Raw genomic sequence first — 10,000 nt, 5'->3', positions numbered from 1 at the left:
AAGAGTTCGTGGGAGCATGAAAATGTACAACCTTGGAAGAAAATTACCTGGAGTATTGTCAAGTTCTCAAGTTCTCAAGTTCTAGTTACATTTATTTTGCAGTAACTGTATTTTACATTATTTAACATTACGTATTTTACAATTTGAATAACACACCTTATCTTGTGTCAGAGCCACAAAATTGCAGACTTCATCTTCATTCAGACCTCTCATTACAAGGCAATTCAGCTAAAAGAGTAACAGCAAAGTGCATCAAGTGTAAATGGAAGAGAAGACAAGTATACTACAGGTATAAGCAGATAAAGCAAATGCAATGTCACGAATATGCGCTAAAATGCGTGCTGCACGAGCAGCACGATTATTTTTCCTCTTTTTAACCAATGACGTTATTGTTTTGTGGCATTATTGTTACGTAGCCGTCGTCGTTTCTAAAACAGTAATATCATTGGTTAAAAGAGCATAAATAATCGTGGTGCACGTGCGGCACGGATTATTGCTCATATTTTTGCGGTTCTCTGCATGACGACGACGTGAAATCAACAAATTTTAGGTTTTGACGACAACGTGAGCATGCAACTGAGAATCTTTCATTCTCTATTTTCACTCTGAAATCGCTCGTACCAATTTATTTTTAGGATACTTCGCCCGTATTGCAGGACGTGAACGAGATGGAATAATCGCGAAAGACTTATAACAGAGCAAAGTTTTATTTTGAGGTGACGTTTTCGTTGACGTCGCCGTCGTAGATCTTAAGGTCCCTAATTAGGAAGTTTAAGATCTACGACGCAAGATGATGAGCAAAAACAATAGCTTTGCACGCTCTGCACGTGCCTTTTTTATTTTTGTACATTTCTTTTACGTTTTCGGTAAATCTGCGACGTGAAATGACCAATTCTCAAGTTTTACGGAGAACGTGAACACAAGGCAGCGAATTTAAATTATTATACATTGGTGTCACAAGCTCGATTTTGATTGGTTATAAGCACGCAGCTAATTCTTGCTTGCTCTGTTTCACTTACGTCATACCTACAGACAATTAACAATTATTGGATGAGGTTGAGCATGTTAGCGATAATTATCAAGGCCAAAGTTTGTGTTATCTGCCGAAGCCGAAGGCTGAGGTGGATAACACAAACTGAGGCCTTGATAATTATCGCTAACATGCGAAAACCGAATTCAATAATTGTTTTATTATGCATATTCCTGAGCTGAGCTCCGCCATGACAAAACTGATCAAACTGCTGGTTAGTGTGTTAGGTGACGTCACTTCTGCATGCATAAAACTATTGTCTGTAGGTATGACGTCAATTCTACATATATAAAATCTATTGTCTGTCGTAGCTTCCACACCGCACCTCCTAATTTAGTTCCTGGAAAGTTGCGCTAGTTTTAAGAACTTAGACAACCCGACGTAATGACGAAAAAGATTAATCAACCTAAACTTGCAATTTTAAATTGCGTTTTCGTTACCGTCGTGTCGTAGATCTTAAACTCCGTAATAGGGAGTTTATTTTAGCAACGATGGCTAGGGCAACGCCAACGCCACAGAGCAAGAATATCATTGTTAAAATAAGCGTGTTTCACATGAAGCACGCATTTCAGTGCATTTCTTTTTGACGCTATGTCACGCAAAATAATGTAATTTCACGAAACCCAAAATGACCAAAAAGTGGAATGAAACATTACAAAAACCACTTAAAACTGTTGAACAACGTGAAAGAAATACAGCAAAAGGAAAGAGAAGCAAAGCTGGACACAAATGGACAAGATTGAAAAGGATTGAATTTGGGTAATCTTGAAAAAGTCAGTCAGACGTCTTTCAAGTTTATTGCAAATCGCCTGTTTTTGCTGACAATCATCTTGTTCATGATGTAACGATAATTTGATCAGTAAAGGAAATTCCACATTAACATTTTCGAGTTTTAATCTCGTGATTAACGAAAGATTTCGCCAAAATACCCTAAAATAGCGTGACACAGCTCCTTTGAGGAGGCTCAAGCCAGTTTTAACACAAGAAACTGTACTATTTGAAAGGAATGAATCTAACGAATTGTTTCATTTAACGGAAATGTCATGATACCATATGAAACACCAATAAATGCTTAACAAGATGCACTCATCAATGTAAGCTTATCGGTTACCATGGCAACAAAAGAGCTATCTAAAACATCCTCTATTTTGTCTTTGAACGCATATAATTCATAAACTAACTCAGTGACCCTCATTTTTAAACTCGTGGATACGCGAAGCGTAGAAACGGGTTTCTTGGGGGGACTCCGATATGCAAATGTGTCACTCACTCACTCAGGTGTAGACACTATTCGTAATTAGTCGGCCCGAACGAGACTGCCCGAACCCGAGGCCATGTTGGAATAGTAACCGCGCAATCAGCGTGAGTGCATGCATCGTGGCAGCCCGCATTGATTGTGCATTGCATTGGGGTGATTTTGTAGCTTTTAGACGACCATTAATACCAATGCGCAAGCGTCTCCCTAAATTGAAGTGGAGTTGACTTTAGTACTATGGTCAACTTAAAGACTGAATTTCAGGAGCCTTTGACTCGCCCAGGCGTTAAACACGACGAGGAGATGAGCGTTTGCTCTTCGACCCCTCAAGTTAACGGGGGGTATATAAATTCCAGCTTGCTGGAGAGTGACTCGAAAATTAGTAAATCTCATGCTAATGTGCTAAGCTTTGATGAGAATGTGTCTTATTTGTCGGCCATGACGAACTTATATGAGCGAAACGAACACTTCTTAATGAGCGAAACGGCCACTGAAAACACGACAAACATGGGCAGAATCGACGAGATCACGCGACACCAAAGAACTTATGTGGCCACCCAGGACAACAAACATTGCTCTAAAGACCTGTGTACTGATTCAAGCTTAGATACTGGTAGGAATGGAGATGAAGAAGTATCCAAACGGTCAAGAAGTAAGTCAAAGTTTACTTGTAAATATGCCTGCCGTGACAGAGAACCATCGAGATTGCGATTTAAGAAAATCATTAAAATGTTCAAAAAAGGTAAGTCAAGTATAAAGCGTATTAAGCGTTATATTATGTACAATACACCACATTCGTCTGGGTTGAAAAACTTTCTATCCATTGATTTCCGAATTTACCTTGCCACTAGATTGTGTAGAAGTAGACCTGTTGGAAAGAATACTTCTTCAGCTTGCCGTTGTATGACTCATTATATTTATATCAAAACAAGAACTAATACTAGTAAGCATAAACATACAGATGTATTGCTTTATGTTAATGATGGTTGTGGCTTGAATAACTGTTATTCAATAAAGTGTAATAAACAACAAGAAAAGTATTGTGTTTCAAGGGCAAAGATATGTACTTCAGGTGACATTGAGTTGAACCCAGGTCCTGTTAATGGTTATTTGTTGTGGCAATCTAGATTAGCTCGACGTGGCTTGTCAGTATTAGATGTTGGTGGTGCAGGTGATTGTTTTTTAGAGCAGTATGTCATCATCTGTATGGTGAACCTAGCTATCATATGAACATTCGTAGTGTTGGTGTTCAATATATGAGAGCTAACCCAGACAGATTCATTGAAAGTATTACAGGGGATTCATGGGCAAGGTATTTAGCTAATATGTCACAACAGAGTACATGGGCTGAAGCACTTGTAATACAAGCAGTTGCCGATGCATTCCATTTGGCAAAAGAGGCTACTTATTTTGATGTACTTTACGTGCATTAAATTAGAGACTAGCACTCCACTATGACTTTAGACTCCTTTGCCTATACCACACCGTGTTCACCTGCCACTTTGCCAAGCTAGCTATTCTGGACATATGTCTTTGTAATATGTACAAAGCCTACACCAAATGAGATGAGAGCGACTGCACGCTATGAACCCAGCTTGTTTTAATAGCTTTTAAAATTGAAAAATAATTGCAAGTTCACCAACATGTTACATCTCTAGATTACTTAATCCACGAGTTTAGCCATGGGTTCCCTTTGATTTTATTCGGCTGGAGAGTGATTGGCACGCTAAGATAAAACTCTGAGCACAGTTTAAAAAAATTCTCTGGCGCAAATTCATTGCCACCTTCACAACTGAAAACTTTTAAGGTGGCTCTCAATCCGCCGCAGATAATGTTTTTTAAACTTTGCAGAGAGTTTCGCCTTAGCCTGCTGATCACTTTTCAGCAATAAAAAATGAGGGTCACCTAGTGAGTTTTTGAGATATAAGCGCTTATACACAAAATATAGGGCGTTTTCAGATGGTTCTTTTGTTGTCATGGTAATGTATTACCTCAAATTAATTAGAGCACCTTGTTAAGCAATTATTGGCGTTTCATGTCATGCCATAACATTGCCGTTAAGTGAAACAGTGTTGAAGAGTTAATCCTTCTAATAAGACATTCCGTTGACTGAAAGCGGTTCGAGTCACCTTAAGAACCGTTGCTATAAATCCAGTTATATGATAGTTCGCCCACACTGTTCAAGGTGAACAAGATGGAATAATCGCGAAATAGTTACAATAGCGCCAAGTTATATTTTGAAGTGACGTTGTCCTTGCTAAAAACTAACCAACAGAGCGACATTCATACGAGTTTGAAAAGTCAATGTAAAAACAGAACGTAAACAAAAAAGCAAAACATTTAAATGGCTTATCGAACAAAAACAAACGAGCACGAGTTTTCGTTGTCTTAGCGAACGCCGATGCAGACAATGTTATCTCTCCGTGAAACTTTCTGGAAAGTTTCGCTTTGAGGTCATTTGAAATTCAGTAATGTGATTGGGCAATCGAACTGTTTACTACCCATATTAGTTACCTTAGTTTGCGAGAATAAGGAGAATCTTTGTTTTAATCTTGCCACATTGGTCCGTGAAACAAATAGCGAACACTTTTTCAAGGTCATACACAAGTCGCTTTAACTCCCAATTGTTTTGTGGCGTTCTCATGGCCGTCGGTTTTGTCCATGTGTAAGCTCCCTAATGTCTCGAAACTTTAACATCGTTCATACTTTACCAGTTCAATTCCTAGATAGTTGCTTTGCAATTTACACCCTGGGCAATGCAGAATAAACCATCCTCGCATTTCTTGCAAACGGTGAGCTCAGAGAAGCAACGACAAACTCACAAAACAAGAATACGATTCGTAAAAAGACCAAAAACGGCCGTACTGCACGTGCGACGCACATTTTTAGTGAAGGCCCAGATAAGCCCAGACGGGTGTTGTTTTTACGTATTGAAGATGTTATTTCGGAGCAATTGAACGAATAAAATTACTTGGCCTCCCCTTTCAACGCACGCGAGGTGTTTGCTTTTAAGCGTGGAAACTCTGAGAACGTTCTTCCTGATCTTGCAAACGAATGTGAAAATTTCCTCTCCTCCATTATCATATACATGCTGTCGGTCGAACAAATGCGCGTGCTTGTAAAAAATGATGATGAGGAATGCAAAAACGCACTTTCCAATGAAGATTATTAAGTCTTCCAACTCAAATCCTTGGTTTGATAGGAGCCTCAGGCGTTTGGTTAGGAAAAAACACCGCTTCCAAAATCTTTAACACTGCAGAGGCACAGAGTAACTTAAAGAACTTTAGGCGTCTAACTAAACAACGTGTAAATCATGCTAGCAATAACTACATTTCCTGCATATTATCTGACAACATGACTGAAAACCTGAAGAGGTTCTGGAAGTATGTAAAGTCACAATGATAAGGTACAGTATACCAACACTCAATGCACAGGGCAGGCACCGGAGGTCAAACTTTGACAAGGCCAGTATTCTCAACGAATTCTTTCATTCTGTGTCTTCACTACAGAAAATGTAGATGACACGCCAAATATTGACCCCTATTCCCTTTGCTCCAATGAGCAATATTATAGTTAGTGTTTCAAGCATTTCCAAACTGCTTTCAAATCTTAACACCTCAAAGGCCTCTGGCGCTGGCCAAATCCCACTCCACTTACTTAAGATATCTAGTAATGTCATCACCCCAGTCCTTCAGCTAATTTAAGCATACCTCATCGGTTTTCAAGAAGGGATCTCGCTAAAACCCCTCAAAATTATCGACCAATCTCATTTGACTTGTGTTCTTTGTAAAACTCTTAAGGACATTTAATACTCCAACACTATACCTCATCGGGAAAAGCACGCACTGCTTTCACCTCTTCAGCATGGTTTCCGCAAAGGCCTATCATGCATGTGAATCTCAACTGATTCTCACCCTTCACGACCTCACTTCCAAACTTTGATCATTAGTTGCAGACTGATCTCATCTTTCTCGATTTCTCGAAGGCCTTTGATTCTGTTCCGCATCAAAGGGTCCTACTCAAGCTTGCCTCTTACGCCATATGTGGTCAGACTCTTACCTGGATTACTTTTTTTCTTTCTGATCGTACACAAACTACTGTGGTTAATGGGAGTCAATCTGAGTTCTGCAGTGTCACCTTAGATGTCCCCCAAGGGTCTGTCTTGGGGCCTCTACTTTTTCTTATTTACATAAATGACCTTCGTGACAAGATTCTGAAATCCGTCTGTTTGCTGACGATTGCATCATCTATCTTGGACTCTCTTCTTTTAAATCACCTGAACTACTTCAAACAGATTTAGATTCTCTTTTTTCATGGGCAGATAAGTGGCAAATGCATTTTAATTGCAGCAAATGTTATTCTACGCACATTACTCGCAATAAATTCCCAGCCATCACTATCTATTTCCCAAGCTCTTGAAAGGACCGATGCACACCCTTATCTTGGAGTCATCATTTAATCTGACCTCCACTTAAGCAATCATTGTGACTATGTTGTTAAAAAAGTTGTCAAAAACTTCAACTTCATTTCTCGTAATTTTTATCGTACTCGTGAAACTGGGGCCAAACTGTATCTTCGTCTCGTACGCCCTTCTTTTGAATATGCTTGTTGTCCCTGGGATCCCTATTCTCAGCACAATATTTCAAACCTTGAGAAAGTTCAGCGGAGGGCTGCGCGCATCGTTTTTAAAGACAATCATCGTGGCATTTCGCTACTATGCATTGCTGGCAATATCTTAGCAAATGTAACAGTCAGACGCGCCTCTCTTTGCGGATGAGGTGAATCCTGAAAGCCAGTGCGGATACAAGACGAACCGTTGTAAAGTTTGATGTACTTTTTGCTGTAAGTCAAGAGCAAGAAAAATGAAGAAAACAGCAACAAGACCTTTATAATTATAGTGTTTGTTGACCTAACAAAGGCCTTTGAGAACTCTTTCAGCGAGTAGGTTTTCCTGCAAAGCTTATAAACATCATTCGATCTTTTCATGATGGCATGCCAGCACGTGTCGTTGAGGATGCGCTAGAAGCTGCTCCTTTCATTGTGGACAGTGGGGTCAAGCAAGGTTGTGTCTTTGCTTTCGTGCTGTTTAGCATTGTTTATACTTATATTTATACTTATAATACTATAATTTATATTTATACTTTTTTTTCTTTTTATCTTGATATCTTTTTCTCCGTATATTAGCATTTGTTATTGTTTGAGGGCTAACAAACCTCATTTTCACCCGAGTTTAAATAAAGTCATCATCATCATCATCATTATCGCCGCTGTGATCTACGATGCCTTTCACGATTGCGATAAAGGTATCAGCTTGAACGTGCGATACGATGGCGGCAAATGTAACCTCCGCCGACTGAAGGCAAAGACCAAAGTTCATCACATGCTGGTCAGAGAACTGCTCTACGCAGACGACTGTGCTCTAATAGCACATAGCGAAGGAGATGCCCAAGTTCTTATTGACTGCTTTTATAAGGCTACCATAAGGTATGGCCTCTCGATATCCATAAAGAAAACCGAAGTGCTTTTGCAGCCTTAGCCAGGTGCCTGCTACAAAGAACCAGCAGTTACGACGGGGTCGGATAATTTGAAAGCAGAATGTTACCAAATTCTGTTACTTGGGTGGTGCACTATCAAACGATTGCTCCGTCGACTCTGAAATCACCGCACGGATTGCAAAAGCTTCTTCGACTTTTGGCCGTCTTGCTTCGAGATTATGGAACACTCGTGACATCACCCTAGCAACGAAAGTTTCTGTCTATCAAGCGGCTGTTTTAACAGTACTGCTTTACGGAGCTGAAGAGTATATCGACGGCATGTAAAACAACTGGATGCTTTCCATATGGGCTGTCTACGGAGGATTGCTGGTATATCTTGGCAGGATCGCATACCTAACACCGAAGTGCTGCTTCGCTGCCACGGAATTGAGGCCTACTTTATGGAAGCCCGACTTCGGTGGGCAGGGTGTGTTGTACGGATGGGTGAGGAGAGACTATCACTTGCTCTGTTGTACGGCGACCTGTCTGATGGCACAAGCCCACTCGGCGCTCCCAAGAAGCATTTTAAGGATCAACTGAAGAACTCACCGGCCAAATGCGGCATATCGGACTTTGAAACCCTTGCCAGGGACAAAACTAACTGGAGGACGGCGGTCAAGGCTGATGTGGTCAAGCTTGAGGACTGCCGAATAGAAGAACTCAAAGAACGTCGTCGCTGCCGCAAGGCGCAAATATCATCGCCTGGATGCTATCCCTCTGATACATGTCCAAAAGTCAGTGGATCCGCAATTGGACTAGTGAGCCATCGCAGAGCTCATGATCACAAAGGGGACCGACAGTATTGCTTCAAACGTGGATCTGTCGCTTTGCGACAACCAAATCAAACCAGTTAGTTACATCGGTTGTTTCGCAAACAGGCGTTACCGATTAATAAAACAGAAACAGAACAGAAGTTACAGAGAATTGTATGCCATCAGCTGTAATATCCTTTCATCAGTTAAATAAATTTCTAATGAATACTTTTATGTTTTGACTACCTTTAACGGGTGAAATCCAAGTTCTAAGGCACAATTTATGGACTCCATGACTTTGTGCCACCCTGGAAAAATAAACGTGCATATTGAACGCTGCAAAACTTTTCTGTATACCATGCAGCTGTTTAATTCACTAAACTAAAGCCAGCTTTACACTAGCACAAAAATTTGGCCCCGTTCTCTGAAATCTCGGTTCCGTACCTACGTCTTTCGAACACGGCACGGTACATTTTTCGTGGGTAAACATAATTTATTAGGCACCCGTGCTAGAAATAATGTAACATGGGTGCTGAACGCATGTCTGGACATGTACTCGGTACTCCAAATATTGGAAGCGTGCGACGATTTTGCGGGAGTGCCGTGACAATTTTGTGCGTATGTAAAAGGGGTTTAAGATCTGCTTATTTAAAAAAACATGATCTTTTAAACACGACACTGTTTTCAAGACTAGAGAAAATAAAACAGTTGCAAAATGTCATGACTTGAAAAGTAAAAAAAAAGTCATGTTTTCCTTCCAAATATACTCTAGATAGGGATATTCTTGGCACCCAGAGTGCAACTAGTCGACCTTTGCAATGCAAAGTTCATGCTGGCTCGGACTTTCAACACAAGGTCCCTAGGATTTTAAACAGGTTTAGGATCAATCCTTTCATGCATTTAAAGTGTACGTGCCAGATTTTTCTTTATCCACTCGATTGAAACATCATCATGGTTTTCTGAGATAAAAACCATTGAAAAATTTTCATGCCGATTTTCCTTCTGTGTCCTTAAGGTTTAGCCTTGTTTGGTGGCAAACAAAACCGCGCTAGTACGGTGACTGTGGATAGCAAAACTGTGATGTCAATACCAGAACGAAATTCTTCCAGGGCCTGAAGTTGCTGGAACTGCTTCTGAGATGTGCTGTATTTGATTGCAATGATGCAAAAGACAAAAGAACGAAATTTCTATCCCTAATAAAATTCCCTGCATTCGTGTAATGATGTCACTGGCCTGCTGTTCCCTGTCTCCTTACTAGTGCGGTTTTGTACCCCACCGGAAAGGAAAGCTCTGATTTTTAAAAGGCTGAAAGTCATAGAATGAAAATCGGTATGGAATTTGTTCGGTTGTTTTTATCCCACAAAACCATGAAGTTTCGATTGAGTGAATAAAGAAAAATCTATCATATACTTTTTAACAACATCACCAA

General features: G+C 40.2%; 1 pseudogene; it reads right to left on the bottom strand.

Moving 5' to 3' along the window:
- LOC138050187 (uncharacterized) overlaps positions 1 to 10,000 on the bottom strand; it is a 13,944-nt pseudogene that overhangs the window by 3,575 nt on the left and 369 nt on the right.

The sequence above is a fragment of the Montipora capricornis genome, chromosome 5 (assembly GCF_036669925.1).
Source record: "Montipora capricornis isolate CH-2021 chromosome 5, ASM3666992v2, whole genome shotgun sequence".
Classification (NCBI taxonomy): Eukaryota; Metazoa; Cnidaria; class Anthozoa; order Scleractinia; family Acroporidae; genus Montipora; species Montipora capricornis.
Note: the sequence above shows the minus strand (reverse complement) of the source record. Positions and strands in the feature narration are given on the sequence as shown.